The sequence below is a fragment of the Oryzias latipes genome, chromosome 5, assembly GCF_053564925.1.
Source record: "Oryzias latipes strain Hd-rR chromosome 5, Olatipes_Hd-rR_3.1".
NCBI classification, from domain to species: Eukaryota; Metazoa; Chordata; class Actinopteri; order Beloniformes; family Adrianichthyidae; genus Oryzias; species Oryzias latipes.
In genome coordinates, this window is record NC_136241.1 from 25,019,773 (window position 1) to 25,044,974 (window position 25,202).

Sequence of the window (25,202 nt, forward strand, 5' to 3'; positions counted from 1 at the left end):
TCATCATAAACTCACTCCGCAACAAAGCCCTGCAGTGGGCTCAAGCCTTTGTCTCAGCTAATCCCATCACTCACCTTAGCTATGAACATTTCCTGAATGAATTTCGTCTGATTTTTGATCAACCACGAAAACAGGAGGAAGCAACCCGAAGACTCTTAAGTCTTAAACAGTGTAACCGAACTGTCAGAGATCACGTCATAGATTTCCGCATTCTGGCAGTAGAAGCAGGCTGGCCTGATCTAGCATTAAAGGACATATTTTATCAATCCTTAAATGAATCAATTAAAGATCATCTTTGCACCCAGCCTGAAGCTAATGCTTTTGAAGACCTGGTGTCTGCAGCTCTTCGCTCGGATATCCGGCTCAGAGAGCGACTCCACGATCGTCAACAGAACTTAAGAAAACCCACCAGTAATCCTGCCATCTCTATCACCACGTTCCAGTCACCCCCCAGAACAGAGTCCATTGCCAACCCCAAAACATCTGAGGAGCCTATACAGATAGGTCATTCTAAACTTTCTGCAGAAGAACGTCAAAGGCGCAAAGAAGAGGGTTCATGTTTTTATTGTGGTACTCAAGGACACTTAGTGACTCAATGCACCCTGCGTTCAAACTCCCGAGCCTCCTTCCCATGTAACAGGACACAGAGGGACAATTCCACCACGCAAGCTACTCCTAATTTTCTGTACATTCCTGTCAAGTTATTCAACAGAACCAAAATCCATAGCTTCAAGGCCCTTATTGACTCCGGAGCCGAACAGAGCTTTATTGATCAAAATCTTGTTACTGAACTTTGTCTCCCCACAGAACCCTTGGAAACTCCCATCGAAGCCTCTGGCTTAGGAGGTCAACACCTCTCCCGGATCACGCATCGCACCAAACCCGTTCAGCTACTCGCATCTGGTAATCACAGAGAATTTATTCAATTTTTTATCACACAGTCCACTCACACTCCTATAGTCCTTGGGTTCTCATGGTTAAAATTGCACAACCCTCAATTCAATTGGAGCCTTGGTCATGTCATTAACTGGAGCGCCTACTGTTTAGCTAACTGTCTCTCGTCTGCTATACCTTCTGCTCGCCCTCACCCCACAGAATTTAATCTCAAGATGAATCTGGATAAGGTCCCTGCATGCTATCACGACTTACAAGACGTTTTTTGCAAAACCAAAGCCAGTGCTTTACCTCCACATCGCCCCTATGATTGTGAAATTAACTTACTACCTGGTTCCACCTTACCTAAGGGGAGACTTTTCAACCTTTCCGGGCCTGAAAAACTTTCTATGGAAAGTTACATTCAGGAGGCGCTGGCTCTAGGCCACATCCGTCCCTCGTCATCCCCCGTAGGAGCAGGGGTTTTTTTTCGTTGAAAAGAAGGATAAATCTCTTCGCCCCTGCATTGACTACCGGGAACTCAACCAAATAACCATAAAGGATAAATACTCTCTGCCACTCATCTCTTCTGTGTTTGACTCTGTCCAAGAAGCTCACGTCTTCACGAAACTGGATCTCCGCAATGCCTATCACCTGGTCCGTGTAAAGGAGGGGGACGAATGGAAGACTGCCTTCAATACTCCACTAGGACATTATGAATACTTAGTTATGCCTTTTGGGTTGACTAACGCCCCGGCAGTCTTCCAAAGACTAGTTAATGACGTCCTCAGAGATTTTCTCAACCGTTTCGTTTTCGTATATCTTGATGACATCCTCATTTACTCTAGCAACCAAACCCAACATGAGCAACACGTACGTCAAGTACTTACCCGACTGTTAGAAAACAAACTTTTTGTCAAGGCTGAGAAATGCGAATTCCATGTAAATTCTGTGCAGTTTTTGGGGTACATCATTGAGGCTGGTCGCATACGACCCGACCCCTCCAAGATTGAGGCTGTTGCTAATTGGGAGCCTCCTAACAACCGTAAGAAACTGCAACAATTTTTGGGCTTTGCTAATTTCTATAGACGCTTTATCAGAAATTATAGTAGCATAGCTGCTCCTCTCACTCGCCTCACTTCTACCCACCAAAATTTCCAATGGACTCAAGAAGCTCAACAGGCCTTCGACCACCTCAAGAAACTGTTCGTCACAGCCCCCATCTTGATTCAACCAGACCCCTCACGTCAGTTTATCGTGGAGGTAGATGCCTCGGACTCTGGGGTCGGTGCTGTCTTATCCCAGAAGGAACTAAAGACAGGTAAACTCAAACCATGTGCCTTCTTTTCTAAAAAGTTGTCGTCAGCTGAACAGAATTACGACGTGGGAAACCGTGAACTGCTGGCGATAAAACTGGCTCTGGAGGAGTGGCGGCACTGGCTGGAGGGGGCTGAACATCCATTCATCGTCTGGACCGACCATAAGAATCTCGCCTACCTGAGAACAGCCAAGAGATTAAATTCACGTCAGGCTCGTTGGTGTCTGTTTTTTGACAGATTTCGGTTCACCATAACCTACCGTCCTGGAACCCGTAACGTCAAGCCTGACGCGCTTTCTCGCAAGTACTGTACTACGGAAAACACCACCACCACCATGTTTCCTTCTACCTGCATCATAGGCGCCCTCACCTGGGATATTGAAAACCGGGTCCTCCAAGCCCAAGGTGAGGAACCTGATCATGCTCCATGTCCTAACGGCACTCTATTTGTCCCCACCTCACTCAGGTCAGAAGTCATTTCTTGGGGACACTCCTCTCGGTTGTCCTGTCACGGAGGCGTCCAAAGAACACTGCATCTCCTCCGAAGAAGATTCTTCTGGCCTTCCATGGAAAAGGACGTCAGAGAGTTTGTGGCAGCCTGTACCATCTGCGCCCGCTCTAAGGCCTCTAACTCCGCTCCGGTCGGATTACTGCAACCCTTACTCACCCCCAGCCGTCCTTGGTCACACATCGCCTTGGACTTTGTCACCGGTTTACCTCCGTCCCAGGGTAATTCTATCATCCTCACCGTCGTTGACCGTTTTTCTAAAATGGCACACTTCATCCCCCTGACCCGGTTACCTTCTGCCACGGATACTGCTCAATTCCTGGTCAACCAAGTATTCCGTCATCATGGCATTCCCTTGGACATTGTTTCTGACCGTGGTCCCCAGTTTGTCTCTCAAGTCTGGAAGGCCTTTTGCTCCGCTCTGGGGGCCACGGTCAGCCTCACTTCCGGCTATCACCTCCAGTCTAACTGTCAAGCGGAGAGGGCCAACCAGGAACTGGAGGCAGCGTTACGTTGCCTGGCGGCACAGAACGACAAGGACTGGTCCCAGTACTTGGTGTGGATCGAGTATGCCCACAATACTCACACCTCTTCCGCCACTGGGGTGTCACCGTTCGAAGCCGCCCTCGGGTACTCACCACCTCTGTTTCCGTCCCAGGAACTCGATTTGGCGGTACCATCAGTCCAGGAACATCTCCAGCGTTGCCAACGCATCTGGCAACAGACCACAGCTGCTCTCCTCCGCACCAAGGAGAGCAACTGCCGCATCGCCAATCGACACAGGGTGGTGGGACCCACTTACCAGCCTGGTCAAAGGGTGTGGCTCACTGCTCGCAACATTCCCCTTCAAGCCACCTCCCGGAAACTGGCTCCACGGTTCATCGGACCCTACACCATTGAAAGGATCATCAATCCTACATGTGTCCGCCTCCGTCTGCCACGAGCACTGAAGGTACACCCCTCATTCCACATCTCCCAAATCAAACCCATACAGGACAGTCCTCTGTGCCCGCCGTCCGCTTCCCCGCCGCCCGCCCGGGTCATCGACGGCGCCCCGGCCTTCACGGTCAGCCGTATTCTGGACATCCGTCGCCGGGGCCGCGGGCACCAGTTCCTGGTTGATTGGGAGGGTTATGGTCCTGAGGAGCGATCTTGGATCTCCCGCTCTCTCATTCTGGACCCGTCCCTCATTGAGGATTTTTTCCGGGCCCATCCTGATCGCCGTCCTGGTCCGCCTGGAGGCGGTCGTTGAGGGGGGGGTACTGTCATGGTGCCTCTGTCGGCTCCTCCCCCTCCCCTCTCTGCTTGGCCACTGATTCATCCCAGCTGCGCCCACTCAACTCATCACCCTGCCAGACCTACTTAAGGAGCTCCTGGATCATCATTCATCGCCAGTTCGTTGCCCCTGATGGTGCTAATCTGGTCTTATCACAGTTTCATGCCATGTATCTCTTGCTCTAGCCTTACACACCTTATCTTGTCTCCAGGACCTTCATGCCCACGAGTGGACGCCCGAATCAGTTCCTACCCGAGTGGATCATCATTCTGGACCACCTACCTCGTCACGGAGTCTTGCCCAAACGTCACGCCTCCGCTCGAGCCACAGCCGAACCTCCAGCCACGTCACGAGCAGCCGCCGAACCTCAAGTCAGGCTACAGAACCACGACAACTCTCCAGACTCGTTGCCTACCCGCCACAGCAAACTATTACAACACTGGAGCAAATAAAACCCATTAATTTCACTCACCTCCTGTCCTCCTTCCGGGTTCCAGCTTCTGGGTCTGCCTAGCTTCGCTAGCCATGACATGGGAACCCACATAGGGGGTTGTGTCCATACAGGGTTGTGTCAGGAATAGTATCAGGCGTATAAAGAAAATCAGTAAAAGCTGACTCATTGTGGTGACCCCAAAAGGGAAATGCCGAAAGGTAAACAACGACAAATGCAATTATTTTTCAAATTGCATCTTTTATCTGTTTTTTGATTCACAACGATTTGAATGAAGAAATACTCAGAAATGCAATTTTAAGCTATTTTCTTTCTATATGTCCTTCATCAGAAAAATGCCACAACACCATATTAACAACACCAAAAACTGTAACTTTAGTTTTATTGAAGTAGGTCTTCAAAATAATTCATTTTGATGGTTTTGATAGTGTTGCCACAATGTTTCCTGCAGTCTCTAAAATTTTTTTTTAATTTTTTCTCTGTTCTGACATAATTTGTCCCTTTTTTTCTTCCTTATTTAATTTGTGTGTTTTAGATTTATTTATAAGTCCCTGATGGAAATTTCTGATGTTTTTTTCCCCCTGTAAATCATTTGTGTCGCAGACAACCTGCATAAAACATGTTTGCTTGATTTTAATGTAACCATTACAGCAGACTTCAACTCGAAACAGTCCAGAATCTGGGCTAAAGATCTGCTGCATCATTTCCAGATGACGTCATCTCTTCACAAACGCTCGTGCCTCTTTTTGTCAATCGATCTGCTAATAAGAATGTAGGAAAAAAAGAAAAGAGAGAAAAAGAATAAGAGCAGAATATAGACATGAGTACACCAGAGGGATGAAAGTTAATGTCACAAGTTTGTTTGGTGACCTGGTTCCTTTTGGAAAAAGAGACAAAAATCCAAATCTGATTTAAAAAGACTATGCAATAATTTATTTAACTTTTAAATAAAGTTACGTTAAGTTTGCTGCATTTGATCATGGGAGGAAAAGACTTATGTGTGCCAGTATTTTGGGGAGTTTTTTTTTTTTTTCAAAATTGGCAAATGTTTTATTTTTCTGAAATTAACAAAAAGTGATTTTCACAACAAAAAAGGAAATTAATTTATATTAAATGCAGCAAAAAAGCCCATTTTTGCAATAAGCTGCTGTTTCAGCTGAACTGTTCTGGAATAAGCTAATGTCAGAAATTCAACTATGAATTTATTTAAATACTATTTTGAATCTTAACAGAGGCTTTGACCAAATTTCCTGCAGAATTCAGAGTCTGATACCTCTACATTTCCATCAACACACACAGTCACACACTTATACATTTACACGCGCAAACCAAAAACACACATGCACATACGCACACTTACACTTACAAATGTCTGTGCAAACCTACTGACACATCCAGAGTACCTACACAAACACAGCAGCATGTGCTAAATACCAACTCACACCCACACATACCTCACATACACATACACACACACACACACACACGCACACACACACACCTGATTCGGCTGATCTGAAATGTAATAAAAGGATGACCTAAACTGAGTTGAATTCATAAGTAACAGGTTATTTCATGAAACACAATGGATTTTGAATTTAAAATTCAATAAAGTTGTTTTATATTGGGGCTTTGGTAGGGTGAGTACTTCTTGACCTGTACGACAACAGAAGGTTAAGATCACACAAGATTTAAAGCCGCAGATATTTACGGTGGGGGGAAAAAAACGTTAACGAAGCGTCATTTTTCAACTCCACAACTTTCAGCCATCATTTCAGTCTCGATCGATCCAAGTCGTAGATCCAAACTATTGATTTGAGTTTAGAGCATTTTAAAGCCATTTTGCTGGATGCTACCTCTCCTGCTGCTCCCCTGAGGGAAGCCTCTGCTTACAAGCAGCCCACCCCTCCCTCTCAGACAGACCCCCCAACACCCTTAATTGAAACAGACAAAATAACACCCCTGTTATCCCGTGGGCTCAATTCTATTAGCTTCTTATGCACCTCCCTGGAGAGGTGTGGAAGCAAGGGTAACACTGGTGGATGGTTCACACCCTCACATTTCAACACACTGCCTCAGGGGGGGTGGGGGGTGGCAGGGGTGCAAAGCTGCTGTAAGTCTTCCTTATCCGAGTACAGATTGACCCTAATGTCCCTCTCCACTATGCACGAACACAGAAACTCTGCTATGGGCGAACGTGAGCTTGAGTGTCTCTGTGAAGCAGACAAGCAATTATTTGCATGATCACACAATCATTGTGTTGCATCCTAGCACGGGGAAATTTAATTATCTCATGGAGAATTCTTTCACGAGGGGATGGGAGCGGCCTGGACTTGTCCTTGTTTGGTGGTCTGGTTTGTTGTCCAATTTCTGCTCCTTTGTGTTTTTTTAAAGCCCCACTAGCGTCTTTTAATCTATTTTTCAAGCTATTTAAAAAACCAGTGTCGTTTTTTAGGACATAGTTTTTCCAGGGCGACAGAAATTCACCTCTGAGTTGTGGGTGGGACCGTTGGATCACTTTAACCCCGCTCCCCCTTCCTTTCCCTGTTGCTGAGAGCTCTCTGTTTACACGCTCTCCCGCTAGCCTATAGCTCTTCACACCCCTAATCTATCATTAGCGGTGCAAGAAAAATGCCGAGCAATATCTGAGCTATCCAGCCCATGAGTGGATATATCAGAATGGTGCGGAGCAGGGAGCTTATGGCCCGCCCAGTTTATTTTCGACATCACATTTTCTCAAACGGCATTTCTTCGTCTGCTTCTGATTCCCAAAAAATTAAACAAAGAAAAACTTAGAGATGCAATTATAAGCATAATTTTCTCAATAAATGTCCTTCATCATGAGAAAAATCCCACAAGTATGTCTTTAACGTCACAGATGCCTGCGAAAACCTTACCTCTAGAAAAGACTCACCTTCTTCAGATGGCTCTTTCCCCCATTTCCTTCCTTTGTTGGATGATTGACGGCTGTTTGGCTCCAGTCTGGCGCCTCATTACAGATTTCATACCAGCAATATTTGGATTACTATGGCAACAGCGTCACCAGACACCTCCCGGGCTTTATTGCTAGAGAGGATGCTCCTGTCTTCTTCATAAAGAGGAAATGATTCCACGAAGACATGATGAGGCTCTGTTGCCTCTCTGGGGGCGCGGGGGGGGCGGTTAGGGGACGGGGGCTGCCTACGCAAAGAGCAACCTGCTTCTGGAGACGCCCTCGCCCAACCTGCTGCTGGAATTAATTGCAGACTTAGAGTGGTGCTCCGTGCAGATGCTCTTTTACACTTCAAATGAATGAGAAAATACAAAACCAGAAGACTTCTTGGCACAAACTCCGACAAAAATCACTAGTTGTAAACAACGGCAGATTCCCATCATTCTCTCACAACCCGTTCCTTTGCAGATCATACTACTGTCAAAGATTTTTATGTTTTTGGCAATATTTCAGCTTGATGAACACACTGTTTTAAAAAAGAACTAATCCAAAGAAACATACATCATTTTTGACTCATGATTTATGATTTAATTTATTGATAAAGGCAAAGAAGCGGTTCAAACCTGCCTGCCTTCACTTCAATTATTCTAAAATTTAAAGACACAATATGCCTCAAGCTACGTTCGCACCACCCCCGGAGATGCGCGTTCAGGTGACCACCTCCAATGAAAACTTTAAGTAAACGCATGTGGAAGCGTGCGTTTTGGGCTTCCGCGTTCAAGACTCTCGCTCTCGCATGTACTTTTACAAGTTTCTACAACAGTTCTATGTAGAAAACATGTGGCTATTAAACGATTTTGATGGGGACCCACTTTAAAGTTTGCGCAAATCAGTTTTGGAAACGTAACTTTAAAAAGATACTAGTTATATTCATGATTTGACCTGAAACTTAACTTAATTACTGTATAGTAAAAGTAACTAGTTACAAGGAAAAGTAAATATTTGCGTTTATGTAGGGAAGAAAAGTTGTCAAAATATACAGTAAATCTTTCTAAATCATTTCATAAGTCAATTGATTTGTGTAAAATAGAAATGGAAAATAACTTAAAATCCCATAAAACTTTAGACATAATATTCACTTTACGTGCATGTTCTTGTCTTTGACCTCACTGAATTGATGTAGTTATGTCTCCACCTGGAAAATGCAAACTTTTCATGGAGCAGCTCCAGACAGCCAATTAGTACGGTGTGTTGTGAGGTAAGTTATTGTGTTGTGTTGTAAGTTAATGTGTAGTGTGGTAAGTTAATGTGTTGTGTTGTGAGTTAATGTGTAGTGTGGTAAGATAATATGTTGTGTTGTGACCCTTCTGGGCCACCGTAAATTAGAATCACTTATCATACTGTTAACCCGATTTCCTCTTCTGACAGACAGTCACTTTATGGCACTACAGCGCTGGTGGTGCATCTGGTTTACAGAGTTTATTAAATCATTTCTTTGTAACGCTGCATGTTTAACATTCAGTAACAGCATACTAGAAAGAATTATTAGTTGGATTGGTCCGTTACCAGAGAAATTTTGTAACTAATACTTTTATTTTCAACAGTGTTATTTCCTCACTGGTGCAGATGCTTTGAGCTGAAAATAATCTGTAAAAGCCTTGCTCAGATTTGGAACCACTTTGTGGTATTGATGTTGTATTTGTGGAGTCTGTGCCTGATCACTTAGAAACAGAACAATCATGGGTGTAGGACATTGTTGTGTCTGTAACACTTTTTACTTTGTTTTTTAATCCTTGTGCTATCCTAGGCACTTTAACATTGGGAGTTGGGTCATCTAGACCCACTAGACAGTGCTCTGAACCTTTTTTCTTCAATGATTTGTGATCTTCACTGGTGTCCATGGATGACATGAAATCCTCTTCATCTTTATCCATCTTTGTCATGGCAGGGATTACACATCAATGTAAAGGTGGGGTCATAGGATAGCAAAAGGGTTAAGATGCTCTGACATGTAGAAACTCTGACATGAATGATGCTGTCAAACAGAAAAACTTAATGGGAAAAAAATATGTTTTCTTTCCATTTAATAAATACTCAGTTAAACACAGGTTGCATGCAAAAAATAAAAATAAAAATGATAAAAAAATAAAAGGTCAATTTGGTTTTGTGCTGTTGCAGCTCAGGCACTTTGTGTAATCATGACCACCAAGATGAATCCCTGTTTAGTCCTTGGATCCAAACAAAGTTTTCACACCATTCCAAGCAATCTTGAAGTGTTATCTGAATGTCTTTCAAGTGCTAAAAAGTACTGTTTGCGCTACTTATACCAGATTATGAGGCAAACCATCAATGAATGGTCTATTTTTAGACTTAAGTATTGTATAAGGCGGACCAAACTATAAGGTGCATTAAGTGAGACAAAAAGTCAGAGATAATTGAGTAAGACTTTATTAACTATGTGTACAGAAACTGCTGAACTTGTTTGTAACACGCAACACATTACCCACGTTAGAAGGGTTAGCCACGTTAGCATGTTTACAATACCTATAACTCCCAACCTTGTTCAAAACACGTAAAGAAACAGACTGATACCACCAAATCTAACTGTGATTACGCAAACTCCAAACCTAGTTAGTAACCTGTAAAAAAACACACAGTCCGGCACCGCTACACATTAGCCGCATCAGAAGCATTAGCAACATTGGCATATTCACGATAACCATGACTCTCAACCCTGTTTCCAACATATACAAAAACAGACTGATTCCGCTAAACTAAACGTTACTATTTTCTACAATAACTCCCAACCTTTTTGGTAACACATGAAAATAAGACAGTCCAACACCAATACACAATAACAGCATTAACGTATTTATAATATCATCCAACCAAACATTTTGACATCGTGCCATGTACCTCTCAAAATCCCTTCGACAGAAGTAACACAACCAGAATTAATCTATTGGAGGTCCAGATTATAAAGCGCACGTTTTTGAATAAAAATCAAGATTTTAAGTGACTAATAGAGTGGAAAATACAGTATTTGACCTTGTTCTCATTGACAGACAGCTCCTTTTTTAGTGAAAAAAACATCTAAAATCCTAACAAAAACAGATTCATATCTTGTTTTATAAAGTCAGAGCTGGTAGTTGTCGGTGTTAAACCATCATGAGAAATGCTCTTCTCTATAAAATCCACCCTCCAGAACATAGGGGTGTCATGAATTTTATTTATCGTCGATCTTTCTCTTTGCTGACTTAGGTGGTCTGCATCCCAGTAATAAAGCCACCGACTGAGCTGAAAGAGGCTGGGGGAGGAGTAGCTGGTGGCGGACTGCTGCGACACAAGGTGCGCTACCCATTTTCCCACCGCTGCGATGAAACCACATGTTAGCTGTTTGCCAGTGTAAAATGGCAGCTCAAATGACACTTTAAACATTGGATTATTGGATGCTGTTCCATTAGAGTAAATATCAGTATAAGAATACAGCATGAAGACAAAGCTGTTGAATTCCAGCTTGAATAAATAAAACACAGCACTGTATTGTTATGAGTTCTTGGCAACACCATCCATCTTAATTTTTTGATGAAAGCCTATAGGCCGCCTGGTATGGAGGTGAGGCACAACGCAGCCTGCATATTTACTTCCAGCTCATTTATTCTCATTATGCAGCTCCGCAGACACCAACGAGGGGGCTTTGTGCCCCGCAGTGAAATTCACAGTGATATTCCAGGATACACAAGGAGAGGGTGGGAGAACGGGGGGGAATCACGTCAGGAAGAAACAAGACGGAAGCAAAGCTATGGGGGGTGTTTGTGTGTGTGTGTGTGTGTGTGTGCGTGCGCGCATTCAGTCATGCTACGCCCGTGAACTCTGACATCTTTGACAGAGGTACCCTCTGTTTTCAGGCTCTCTGCTGACGGCACCAGCTCATTCTTGCCCCCCTCGCTCAGTCTCCGTTGGAAATTTCACTTTTGCTGTCACATAATGAGGCCCGGCCCCCGTCTAGTTGGGGGTGGTGTCATGACTTCATGTCTTGGTTTTACTCATGTGCTGCAATTAGGGTTGAGGTATAGCTTGAGAAATGCTGCAGAGAGAATATAAATTTACAAATTCTTTAACAACGAGACAACATATCAAAAATGGTAATTTACATAAAAAAGAGCACTTCATAGTGTAAACAATTCAAACAGAGCAACAACAAGAACAGGATTTGTCAATAATCATCACCCCACCATATTGCTTGAGGTCCAGTGTTAACCACCTTTTGCATGTCTGGGCCTAATAAATATGTGCATATTCTTTCATGCCTCTGGATCAAAATAATGTTCTGAACCAGGGGTGTCCAAGGCCTGGCCAAAAGACTGAATGGGGCCCAAGGCCAATGTCTTTCTGGTGTGCAACTTATCTATCCATACATTTTTTTTAACCTGCTGTTTCCCAGTTGAAGTCATTGGGTTTGGAAGCCGAGTTACTATTGGGTGGTACACTCTGGACAGTCCATCATCTAGCCACATAGAGACACTCACATTCACACACCTAAGAGACTATTTCAGAGTCACCGGTCACCCCATTAGCTATGGTTTTGTACCATAGAAGGAAAAAGCGTCCAAACTCCACAAAGAAAGGACCCAACTGAGACTTGAACCAGGACTTTCTCATTGTGAGATGAGAACCACTCCACTACTGTGCAGGTACACAGCTCCTTTAAAAAAGTTTTATATATGCATAGCCTACCATCCATACACAGGCCTAAAAAAGCTGTCTTATATTTTACTCAAAGATGGCAGCAATGCTGCAGCCGCACACCCGAGCCGCAGTCTCATTTACGGTCCAAAATTTTCCTCTTGTGAGGCAATGCGATAAACGCCAACAGCAGGGCGACAATTATTTGGAGGGACTTTGAAAGCAAAGAAAAAATTTTGTAAAGAAAATGACAGAACTGTTCATTGTGTTCTCATTATAAAAACACAAAATAACTCAATACATTTGGCACCATTTGACCTACTTTTGAGATCTAGCCAGGGAAATTGTAAAACAACAAGCATTCTAAAACATTGGCTAAATGTCAACAGCTGCTGCACTTTAAGTGTTTAGTAATACGTTTCTTTTTTAGGAAAAATGTCTTTTGAATGTTAGCGTGTCATCTGGAGATCTTGGGTCTGAGTAAAAAAAACAACTTACTGTTATGACACTAGAATCTTTGATAAATTAGTATCATGCAAGTTTGACATGAAATGTTCACTAAGTTTAAGCACGTCACTACTTTGTTGTACAGCAAAACTTCCAGCAGCTTTTTGACTCTGGACTTGCCATATTTCCTTAACTCTTCATCAGCCCTATTGCTCTTCCTTAGTAAGAGATAAGAAAGGACATCCTCTGTATCATACAAGAGAAGTTATTGAAGATGACAAATATACGAATGAACAGAGATCAGATAGTAATGTCACAAAGGATGGTAAGTAAAGCATTAAACAAAAAACTTCAGTTGATCGGGAACCATCCTACAGGTTTGTGTGATTGTGGAGAGGGTGTAGAAACAGTAGACCATGTACTGTGTACTGTGTCATTGTAGACAGTACATAGAAAATAGACACTGAAAGGAGCCTTATCCCTTGTGTTATCTTAGATGACCCCACCCTTACATTGACGAGTTCTCCCTACCATGACAAAGGTGGATAAAGGTGGAAAGATTTCATGTAATCCATGGACACCAGTGAAGATCACAAATCACTGAAGAAAAAAGGTTCAGCGCACTGTCTAGTGGGTCTAGATGACCCAACTCCCAACGTTAAAGTGCCTAGGATAGCACAAGGGTTAAAGAAAAAAGATTGTAGGTTGTTGAGTGTAAGGATCTGTTAGGAGGGGATGAAAGAACCTATAGATTGGTTAAGTTTTTAGGGCATAGTGGATTGCGGAAAAAGTCCACCTCTGATCCTAAGATCATAGGTTTGGATCCCGTCATGCCTGCCCATGTTTTGAAGTGTTTTTGGGCAAGACATTGAACACCACATCGCTCCTGAACTTTTGATCTATTGTTTCATCTAGGGGTATCCCTTAGATCACAAATGACTGTGTCATAGATCTTCAGATAAACTTACTGGATACATTTCAAGAGGAGTGCGGATTCATCTATCTGTTGCCTTTCGAACCCTTCTACCATCCCTGCCTTGGACATCTAGGGATATGCCAACCTGCTTACTTATTGAGTTCTCCACAGTTTTTTTTTATTCAGAGCTGATTAAAGTAAGACTTCTCTTTTCAATAAGTGGACATTGCCCTCTCTAAATCCTTGTGTCTTCCCAGTCCTGTGCACTCCTTAGAGATCCTGGTGCTCCATTGACTACCATTTCACTGACACTGGATTTTTCCAGTCTCCGTGTTCTATTCTGTGTTTGGGTTGTCCATCCTTCCTACCAACAGTGTCAAATGGTTCTCAATGTAATTTCCAGTAGTTTGATATAGCAAAAGACAATTGCTATATCAGACACACACACACACATCTTTGGTCCTTAGGTATTCAGACTAGTTTGTAGAGAATACCTAAGGACCAAAGATTTTCAAACATGGTTGAAATTAATAAAGTTTTGCCTCAATTACAAAAGGGGTTTATTCAGACATACCTTTGGTTTGTCTGAAGATTAATAACCCCTATTGTTAAAGTAAAATATGTCCAACACAAGAGGCCCTCAGCTGTCATCTGCCTGTCCAGCTGTTGGACAGGACAAGTTAAAAAAAAAAAAAAAAAAAGGAATGTATTTTTGGAGCGAGAACTGTATCTGAGAATTCTTATCAGGTTAGTTGGTAATCACTGCAGCTGTTTCCATTCTGTTTCATATCTCCCCAAGGCAGTTGAAGTCTGTGGTTATAATTGTTCATTGTGAGATCTTCTGCATGTATTGTTTTTGCTAAATGTCATGCTGGAGTTGATTCATGCTTCTGTTGCCCCCCACACCCTGCACAGGAACAGAAGATGGATGGAAAGACTCTGATATGTTTCAAAATAAAAGTGGTGCCCTGTTCTAACAGCCAGATTGCTGTGAAAATAAACATAGGCTGTAATTAAAGACTGTAAATACTCAAAGCCTTATTGGAAGAAATGTCAAACATAAATTAAACATCTTAATTACTTGTTGCCTCAAGTTTTCATTGAACAAATTGGAACTCTTTTTTTAAATATCTGTGTGCAAACCCACCTAGAAGATCTTTATGAAAAGATTTAGGAAATTATATTCAAAGTAGGAAATTTTTAATTTGGGGGACAAACTGCAAAGTTAATCAGTTTACATAAAATTACAGCTCATTACACAAATCTCTTAAAGGTTAACAAGGAGTTAGGCATTGTGCTAGTGTATCTCATTTAACCTGTATATATGTCTTCCTGATGGACAAAAAGGAAACAGATGGTATTCTAAATCTAATCAGATCGGATGAGAGCACTTACTATAACACAGAGCACCTCGCAAAGGTATCGTTTTCCTTTTATTGCTCACTAAATCAACGTTTAATCCATTCATGGCAATAATGAAACCCAAAATCAAGTTATTTGTATTCTGGTCAATCTGTGCATTTCCCATCTTTGTGGAACATGGAGATCCTGTTAATTTGATTTGGATGACGCAGAGGTGAGGAAATGTGGAGTCTTAAGAGAATAAACATTAAAACTGGTATCCTGAACTTATTTGAGATCAAGTATAAGGTGTGTTTTACGTAATGAGACATTAATTTAGGGATAAAAGAGTAATTACACAAGTTGTCAGGCAAAATGAAATAAAATCAACAGGAAAAGCCTTTTCTTTTCTTACAATGATAATTTCTTACAATGATATTTAACAGTTTTAGAGTTTTTATTTTCACAATTATTTTGTTAAAACTAAAGCTTAAGTCTGTTATTTTATGTTATTATTTATTCAAGCAAAATGTACCTACTATTTTCTCACAGAGGAGATGTTAAGAAATTTGTATAATAAATTGAGAAAAAACTGAGATTTTTAAGCTCCTGATCTGCCCTGGTCCGCTCATGCTCAAGTGCATGTGAGGAGTAGAGAGATGATTAAAAAAAGAAGTTGCAATTTGAAGATGAGTGTCATAGATGTTAGCATCTGGCTCCAAACTGTACAGCTAGTTCAAATAATGCTTGCCTTTTTTTTTTGCACCAGCAATGTTAGGTTGGGGGTGTGAGGGGCTGCAAGCTAGCACCATAACATTAACATTAATTGACATTGTAGCATTTAACTTAGCATTGTTTCCAGCACTACACGTTTTGAGCCAACATATCTTATTTTATGCGAATGTAGGACTAAGTCCAACTTCTGCTGGGATACATTTTGGTTAGCCATGGAATCCAGATTTGTTTGGCATTTTTAGCTGTTTCACATCGTTTTTTCCAACTACTTAGGCTTTGAATTTATATATATTTAAACTGTTTAGCATAGTTTAGCTTCTAATTCAACATCTCCTGTGTTAAAGGTAAAAATAGATTAAATGATGTCTTATTTAGACTTTCTGTGATTTAAATCTTGTCTTCTGTCCTCTTTATATCTTTACCACAGATAAGTCAAAGGCAGAATATTCCACTGGGATGTACATCACCAAATGACCCAGTGAGTCAGGAATGACCACACGCCAACCTCTTAGATTCCTGGCAGTGATGGGACGCTCTTTCTGCTCTATCATTTCCAGGTAGAAAAAAATAAAAAATAAAAACCCCTCCTCTGTCTGCATCTGATTGGATACATTGATTTCTCGCTGACCTTTCCTGCTCGCTCCATCGATGCAAAGAGTTCTTAATGATCTTTTTCTGTCAGAGGTGCTGCTGTCACAGATCCCCACAGACACCATTAGTCTGCGGAGCCAGAGCTGACGTTATGATAAAGGTGGTATGCGCCTCGGGTTGACACAAGAAGAGCAACTGTTGATGTGCTGCCATCCATAATATACTGTAGCTGACCATTGAGAGATTGAAGAATCTGAGGTCATTTTTATGGCTTTTATTTTCAGTACCACCTCAAAACACATTTTATATATGTTATATATCTTTTATTATAAATTCCATTGAAGTATTTTCTGGGACGAAAGCCTTCAGTGGGCTACTAAAAGCTACTAAAACATTTTCTTTTATGTCTTTAGTGAACAATATGCTTATTTAACTCTTTAAACACTAGGAAAGTCGCCCGTCATATCAAAATCACACACTCTTTGACATACCTTAAATCTTGACTGTTTACAGGATTAATGTGAACCAGTTAATTTTCACGCAGATAAAAGCGACTTTTCATAGCAGCTTTGTGCCGTTGAGGAACTCTTTAGGTTCTCAAGATGTTGCATGACGACGCAAAGCTGCTTTTTTCCCCGCGACAGAAGCAACGGATTTATGTTGATTGTGTATTAGCACAAGGCTGCCTTTCTCTGCTTCAGAATCTGCTTAACTTTTTTGCATAAACGGTTGAAAAGTTAAAGAAGTTAAAATAATCTGAACAGTGGAGCTCCAGCTCCAGCTCTAATAAATATAATTCCAGCAGATTCTGAAGCTAAAGTTTCAGTGTAAAAGAGTTAACTCCACAAACAGTGGTGACAGCTAAATAACAAAAGCTTTTAGGTCTACTTTAACTCATCTGTTCACACAATTAACATAAAGCAACTAATTCCGACGCGCACAAAAGCAGCTTTGCACTAAAATACCTGTGGAAAGTGTTTCATATTTGCAGAAAGACACATTTCTCTGCTTCAGAATCAGTCTTTTTGTGTTAATTGCATAAGCACTTCACCGTTGTAAAGTGTTGTATATCAACGTAAAGCGGCTTTCCTGCATGTCAGAATCTGTTGGAATTGCATACATTGCATAAACAGTTGAAGAGTTAAAGTAATTCAAAGAACATTTGACTTAAAGTTTTAACCCTTATGCTATCGTAGATGACCCCACCCTTACATTGACGTTTTCTCCCTACCATGACAAAGGTGGATAAAGGTGGAAAGATTTCATGTAATCACCAGTGAAGATCACAAATCATTGAAGAAAAAAGGTTCAGCGCACTGTCTAGTGGGTCTAGATGACCCAACTTCCAATGGTAAAGTGCCTAGGATAGCACAAGGGTTAAACAGTAATATCTTATTGTTTTGAGGGAGCAAGGTAAACTGATGAGCCCTTCCCTAATATTCCCTACATTCAATTTTTTTTTCTGTTTCACAAATCCTGATTACATGAACGGCAGTGGTGTAGAAGTGGATCGGTCGACCTTTGATTGGAAGATCCCAGGTTTAGTTTACCTTGTCTGCCCATGTGTTAAATGGTCCTTGGGCAAGAGATTGAACCCTACATTGCTCCTGGTGGTTAGCAGTGGAGTCGCCAGGAGTGTGTGAATGTGTGTGTGTATGGGTGAATGGAACTGTGACTGTAAAGCCCTTTGGGCCTCCACAGAAATGTATACTGTAAGTATACACCATGTACCATTTTGACCTGACATTTTTCAGAAGTATTTCCTCTTTTGTCATGTAGACCTGGGAATGACCCCAGGAACGAAGGGCAAAAGACTTGAGGGATCAACACCTGTTGCAATTTAAGAACTATGGTGAGTATTTCAATCTTTCTGAAGACTAAAATGAAAAAATAAAGGCTGCTAAGATTTCATCAAAAGGGATCCTATAAAGTCTGAAAGAACTATGAGATGATATATTTCAAATAGAAAGTAGTTTGGACTTGATGCTTTATTGCCTACTCATAGCACTTTTAAACTGTTTCACATCTACTTATTCACACACCAATGAGGCAGTGGCCATCCCACTTACTTTCAACTAAGGGTTCAATGTCTCGCCCATTGGCAACTCAACAAATGACTGGACTGACTAGAAATCCAACCCTATGGCTGGGAAACGTCTTCTTCAACTTTGAACCACAGATGCCCACAGAATGTCTCCTTCCCTGAAATAATTTGAAATAAATGTTCGAAATGATATTGTTGAAGCTCTCTTGCCTCACAGTGAGATGGCTCTAGTTAAAATCCCACTGGGTCTTTTCTGTGTGGAGTGTCCAAGTTCTCCTGCATGCGTGGGTTTTCTCCAGGCAGTCCGGCTTCTTCCCACAGTCCAAAAACATGCTTCACTGGTTGATTGGTAATTATAAATTATAGGTGTGACTGTGAGTGTGTGTGGTTGTTTGTCTCTGTGTGGTTTTGAGATGGTCTGGCCAACTATCCAGGGCCCGCCCTCATTGTTGCTGGGCTCCAGAAACTTCAAACGGAAAGTGAGTGTCTTCAATCCACGGCACGTGTGTACTGAACCGTGGCTAGTGATCCGCGTGGATCAGAGATCCGCCATGATGCGTTGCACCCCTAATCAGAATGGAAGGGAGCAGGGAGACTTTGGCCTGCCCCTTATGAGATTTTACGCCCCACAACTGAGAGCTTTCTTAAACCGGATTTTATCATCTGCTCCTGATTCATCACGATTTGAATAAAGAAATACTCAAAATAAACAGTTTTCATTTTAAACTCTTTTATTCGTACTCCATCGAAAGGAAAATGCTAAAAGAACATGTTTAAAATGCTAAAAACACGATTTTGATTGGAGTGGATCTTTAAGCTTTGTTTCAATTGTATCTGCATGTAGTTAAGATTGTAAAAATAAATTTAGAATGATTAAAACTAAAAGTTTGACTTAAGTATTCAAAATGGTTGAGCCATAGTGCAATACAAATATTTTAAATAATTTTCATATGCTGTATTTAAAGGTTGAATCCTGTCTCTCAGAGAAAATTTGGTGAAATAACAAATTATCAAATCACTAAGAATGTCAACCATTTTCATTCCATTAACTGGGACTTAAATATCTCAGTTACATATGTTACCAATAGACTTGGCATGTCTATTGGCACAATATACAGCATGTGCAGTATTACATGGTGCTCTGAAAAGTGAGTCTTCATATTTTAGGGGTTTCTCTTGTGGAACAAACTTTCTGCATCAGTTCAGACTTGATTTTTTTAAATTTTATTATTAAGACTGTTTGGCCTGGATGACCCTAAGCCATGCTGTTAGTTACAGTCTGCGAAAAGCTCCAGACTGCAGGGAGTCATCCAATGATACACTTAGTCTTTTCTATCTAGTGACCACAGCTGCTCAACCTTGGTCTTTATGAAGTAGCCCAATCTACGCTTTTCCCTCAAATCCCTGCAAGGCGCTGTGCTGATTAGCTTGAGTAGGTGATCCCAGCTTTTGGTTTAAAGAACACACCTGATCCAGGCATTTAGCAGCAAATAGGGCAGGGATTATAGCAGGACGATTGGGGTTGGGAAGTTCTGCTTCAGGCCTTTTCTAACTTGGCTCTCCTTACTTTCCATTTTAATAGAAGTCAACGCTGCAGTTTGTAATGTGGTGTTCTTGTGTTTTATTTCTGTCCTGTCCTCTACAACCTTGACTTGGACACTCAGACTTCTGTAAAGTACAGAGGTCTGTAAATAGACCAAGAAAACTTGACATCCAAAGTCCAGTTTCTTTATCTGGTGTGATTGTTCTGTTTAGTGCTCAGGCCCAGAAGGACCAAATCCATGTAAAAACTGTTGTCTCCGGTGGACTTTGTATAGGTCTCCAAAGCTACAAATTTATTCATACAGTAAACCCTTGTTTTTCGCGGGGGTTACGTTCCAAAAACAACCCGTGATAGGCAAAATCCGTGAAGTAGAAACCTCTATTTTTTTTTACAATTATTAATAATAATAATAATAATGGATTGGATTTATCTGCGCTTTTCAAGACACCCAAAGCGCTTACATTGTGTCTATTATTCATTCACTCCTCATTCATACTTGGTGATGGTAAGCTACGGTTGTAGCCACAGCTGCCCTGGGGCAGACTGACAGAGGCGTGGCTGCCATTTCGCGCCTACGGCCCCTCTGACCATCACCAGGATCATTCATGCGCATTCACACACCAGTGGAGCCACACTGGAGGCAAGGAGGGTGAAGTGTCTTGCCCAAGGACACAACGACATTTTTGGCTGGTGGGAGCGGGGATCGAACCGCCAACCCTTCGATCATTGGACGACCCGCTCAACCACCTGAGCCATTTGTATCACAAATCAAAGTACTTTAGAAACGTTTTTTTAAACAAATAACTTCTGTACTGTACTGTCTAATAATAATAATTTGAATCATCAATGTGAACGGAAGGCTTCAAATTGCACAGATTAGCCCCGCCCACCGCGACCCGAATAATTGGATTAAACTGGAGAAAATTTAAAATGATTATGAAAAAAATACAAAGTACAGTGGGACAAATAGACTCAGCTGTATTTCACTGATCTACAGACTGAGCCGCTGCATCCTGACTCCACTCTGCAGTGTTTTCTTCTCTTGAAGCCCGCGTTGCAGATGCGTTTGTTCGAGAGAAGAACATAATGATAGGCAGTTGTTGTCGTCGCTCTTTTTCTATGGGTTTTAGAGAAACTCGAAAATTGCGTGAGAATTTGCACGTACATATTGTAAATTTGGCCAGCTGTTTTACGTACCTGTACATATTAAACTGCAACATTATTGATGCACAGGTAGAGAAGAAGCGGAGTGACTTTTTAGCCAATCAGAATGCAGAACATAATGCATGATGCAAATCCGTGAAGTAGCAAACCCGTGAAAAGTAAACCGCGTTATAGCGAGGGATCACTGTACAGCGATTTGATTCATATCATAATTTGTGGTTGCTGATATGAGGGGATGGCCATGGTACAATGATAGGGCAGTCAATCTCTGACCGGTAGATTGCAGGCTTGCCCCCGCCGTGCCCCCCCCCCCCCCCCCATGTGTCGAAGTGTCCGATGGCAAGACACTGAGCCCCACCTTGCCTCTGGTGGAAGGTTGGCGCCAGTGTTCGGCAGCGCAGCCGCCATCATTGTGTGAATGGGACTATGACTGTAAAGCGCCTTGGGCCTTTGAGGAAGGTAGAAAAGTGCTACACAAGTATACGCCATTAACCACGATTCATAATTAATATTGGTCGCTGACCTAAAATCGATCCACAACATCTTTATCCAAAACCTCAACCAGTGAGACTCAGAGATAAATACCTCGGTACTGAACAGTGCAAGTGTAGTTTTACAGATTCCTTGTATTTCTTTTGACATAATCAAGTGTAAATTAAATATGTGCACAAACAAGCAAGTAAACCAGAATTAATGGCAAATCCATTCACATTTTAGTGCTAAGTTCAGCCTGTTGTTTTTCCACATCAACAATAATTCTGTACAAGCCGGACATTTTTAGAACATTACACCACACTGTATGTTTTTGCAAAATTCAAAGTGTTTCCACACAGCGGACTGTAATGATAGATTGATCATTTTTTGCTGCCATCACGTGTGTGTTGTCCGCTGTGATGGAACTTGGTTATCTTTATGTTATAGTAAAATAAACCTATTGTCCCTATAGTATTTTCCAATATTGAAATGATCAATTTATTTCATTTTGAAACAATTTCATAATGTTATTGGTTGATTTGATTAACAACCTGTCTCAGACAGATCGATCTGGTTGGATCTTAGAGTAAAGTAAATAAACCTACCATTGCTCCAAATGGTATTTTCCAATAGTGATTTAATTATTGATTTATCTCGTTAACAAACTATTTTTTAATGATAGCCTATAGGTTACTCCGATTCGACCTCAGACAGATCGATCTGGTTGGATTGTAGGAATAGAAATTGATTTGTCGATTAATCGTGACACCACTAGGTACGCCCCTATTAAATACATGTACATTCTTTAAATACATTTTTTGTATTTAATGCTAGTAATCTCTCACATTTCAGAAGAGTTGGATACCCTCACCTCTCCTTCACCTTCCTCTGTAAAACCTGCTCCCTCTTAAGCCTGGGAACAATCATGTCCGTCGCTGTTTTCTGGGAGGGGGGTATATAGTGTATAAGGTGGGGGGGGTTTGACCCGGTCACAACGTGGAGAAGTTGGGTTTTTCTGCGTTGCCATGGGGTTTTGTCAAACCGATAGGCTGCCTTCTTTTCTTTCGTCCGTCTTTGTGGAGGAGAAAAAGGAGGAAGAAAGTGCTATTACTTTTCCCCCTTTACCCTCCTCCTCCTCTCGGAGGCGCGCAAGGAGGAGAGGGTGGGGGGAGGACGTGACTCTGGCAGCATCCAGAGGAGGAGGGAGGAGGAGCAGAGGTGCTCCAAATCAGACCAACGGCAAGGCGAGGCGGCGTTCCGCTTACCGACGAGCCTCAGCTGGAACCGCCGTTAACTTTGAGAGCGAGCTGCCGCGAGGAGCAACACACCTGCGCTGCGCGGCGGAGTTTCCGACACTTTCACCTATTGGTTCTTCATTCCTCATCTTCTCAGCGAGAAGCCATCATCGTCTACCTCTCAGGTGTGTAATTATTTTCACTTTTGCCTTGATATGCTAGCTGTTTCTCGCACGCGCGCTTTAAACGCACCTGCTAGCCGGCACGCGACGAGTAATTTAAATGTTGAGACATGTCAAACACGGTCACGGTTTAAGTATTTCATTAAGGGGGGTGGAAGCTGCCCTTTTCTTCCATCTTTGATAACTGTCAGTCATTTCATTTATATTTTTGATAGAAAAGCCTTTTTTCCCCATGTTTCTTTACCGGTGCCACTGTGGGAGCCTAATGATTCTGCCTGGTTTCCACCTCACTGCTCTCAACAGCGGTGAAGGATCCCCCTCATTTCAAAACTAATTCATCTTATTTTTCTTCAAAGGTCTAAAATCTCAGTTTTTCAGTTGGAATCGTCTATATTTTTTCAAAATCACATTTTTGCAGAGAAATCTGGGAAACTGATGTTGGAGTACAAGAAAAAAAAAAAAAAAAGCACAACTTGCCTATTATCTGGAGTTAGCTTTTTCATGCAGGCATTAACATGAACATTGCATACCAGAGGACTGCAGTGACTGATGGGACTTGAATCTGTGTGATTAAAACCACATTAGAGTGACATTTCCATTAGATGAATGGCAGCCAACAGCGTTTTTCATTAATTGGTTGGGTGTGGATGGCACTGTTGTTGCAGTTAACAGAACAGCCATATTCCGCCTCATTGACAAAGAGATCCCCACGATATGAATATTTACAGGAGATGGAAATGTATTGTAGTCTGCGTCAAACACACTAAAATACTGCCTGTTGGCTTGTTTTTATTTTTATGTTTTTTTGTTGGCGTCTCCTGGCAGACGAGGCCTTTGAGGGAATCCCAGGGAACCCAGATGCTTTGCACTTTACTACTGTTTTGTATTCCTTTGATGCTGGTTTCTGTTTTTCCTTCACATAGGTCTGTGCTTTCTGGTATTCAGTTTGTGGCACATCTTTTTCCACAGAAAAACAAAAGAATAGATGAATGAATTAATAAATTAATCAAAGCTTGCACTCTCCCAGTGAGCATTCCTCAGATTGGATTTCTTGCAAACATACAATTTTTTTTAGGGCTGATAAATATGTGATTTTTATGATTTTGTGACTAGCAACCACTTTTTAAATATTTGCTACTCCTAAGTAGATAAATAACTCTTATGCTTTAACTTTCTAAGACCAGTGTTAACATATTTCTGACTAACTCTTTTGTAACACTTCAACAGTTGACGTAAATAACATAATTCCAGTTGATTCTGAAGTGGAGACAGTGGCTCTTTGCCATTATCCAAAGCTTGAAGTTTGTCATGTGTAACATAACGGTGCACATCTGACATGTAAAGCTGCTTTTTCGCACATCAGAATCCATGGATTCATGTTGATTACGTATATGGTCCAAGAGTAATGGCATGTCAACAAGTGTGTTTTATTTAGTTGTCACGGTGACATAGCAGGTTTAAAGGGTTAACACTCATACGGTTTTGAGCTGTTTGACCAAAGTGTGTTTGCAATGGAAAGGTTGAGTTTTAGTTTTACATTAAGACTGTTTTAGAAACTAGGGGTGTGACGATAACCGGGATGTCAGTCACCCATCACGATGGACGATGATATCGTCCATCGGCACAACCCTATCTACAACACCTATATAGTTAGTCCATTAGTTAGATAGGAAGTAGTTAGTTGTTACTGTTTTTTGTTTATAAAGAATACTGCATTGCAATTGCATTCATTTGCGACGTGGCAGCCGGGGGATTTTTTTGTGTGTTTGGTTTTTTTGTTGGGGGGCTGCGGTTAACCGCGACACCACGCCCCCTGCTGGTTCATCACCGCGGTGATCAAAAATCCCACACCGTCACAGCCCTATTAGAAACACAAACTTCATATGCAGTTTCTATGGTCCATCAGTCTAGGTTTTCTGCACTGTTGGAGTGGTTCATCAATGTAATCTCCAAGAAGGAGTTGGTACAATCACAATGGAGGAAACTTTTAGCTCTGGCTGCTCAACTGCTACTTCAGCTTGTTTTTCTGGTGGATTACCATTCTTTGGAAGTTGGAAAAGTTGATAGGAAAATGTTTTTGGTAACTTTCCCCGTCAGTCAATACAGCCAAAAAACAACCGTAGGTTTTATTACGTTCCAATTGTTTGCATTGGTTGAATATTGCGTCTACACCTAAAGGTTTTTAAAATTTTGATGAACCACAAATCGATTTTGGACTTAGAGGATACTTGTCATTCTGGTCTCTTAATTGAACTGACAACTTGTGGTTGTTCCACAAGTGGGCAACATTTGTATAGTATTTTTTTGCAGACCACCACAGAAACCCAGAGTAATAACATTACAGTAATTTTTACAATCTTGTATTTGTGGATTGTGTTGTCTAAAGGACAGATCTGTATGGACACAGGCGTCAAACTGTAGTCATCATGCATAGATGTCTTCATTCATTTTTTGTTGTTGTTGAACACACCTGATCCATGTAATCA

At 41.6% G+C, this 25,202-nt stretch overlaps 1 protein-coding gene and 1 long non-coding RNA gene across 19 annotated transcripts in view; one reads left to right on the forward strand and one right to left on the reverse strand.

Moving 5' to 3' along the window:
- LOC144992198 (uncharacterized) overlaps positions 1–22,371 on the reverse strand; it is a 44,197-nt gene extending 21,826 nt beyond the window's left edge. The window contains exons 1-2 of one of the 2 annotated variants that reach the window (XR_013656072.1): positions 22,171–22,371; positions 9,383–11,445 (exon numbers count right to left, since the gene is read on the reverse strand). This is a non-coding gene — a long non-coding RNA (uncharacterized LOC144992198). Of the gene's footprint in view, positions 1–9,382; positions 11,446–22,170 lie in introns of those variants that run through there. The other variant, XR_013656073.1, reaches the window with a different exon arrangement.
- Positions 22,155–25,202, forward strand: part of chl1b (cell adhesion molecule L1-like b) — a 210,975-nt gene continuing 207,927 nt past the window's right edge. For 11 of the 17 annotated variants that reach the window (XR_013656068.1, XM_078947529.1, XM_023955097.2 and 8 more), the window contains exon 1: positions 22,155–22,719. The gene's annotated coding sequence lies outside the window, so the exon portion shown is untranslated. The remainder of the gene's footprint in view (positions 22,720–25,202) is intronic. The other 6 variants (XM_078947525.1, XM_078947536.1, XM_078947532.1 and 3 more) reach the window with 3 other exon arrangements.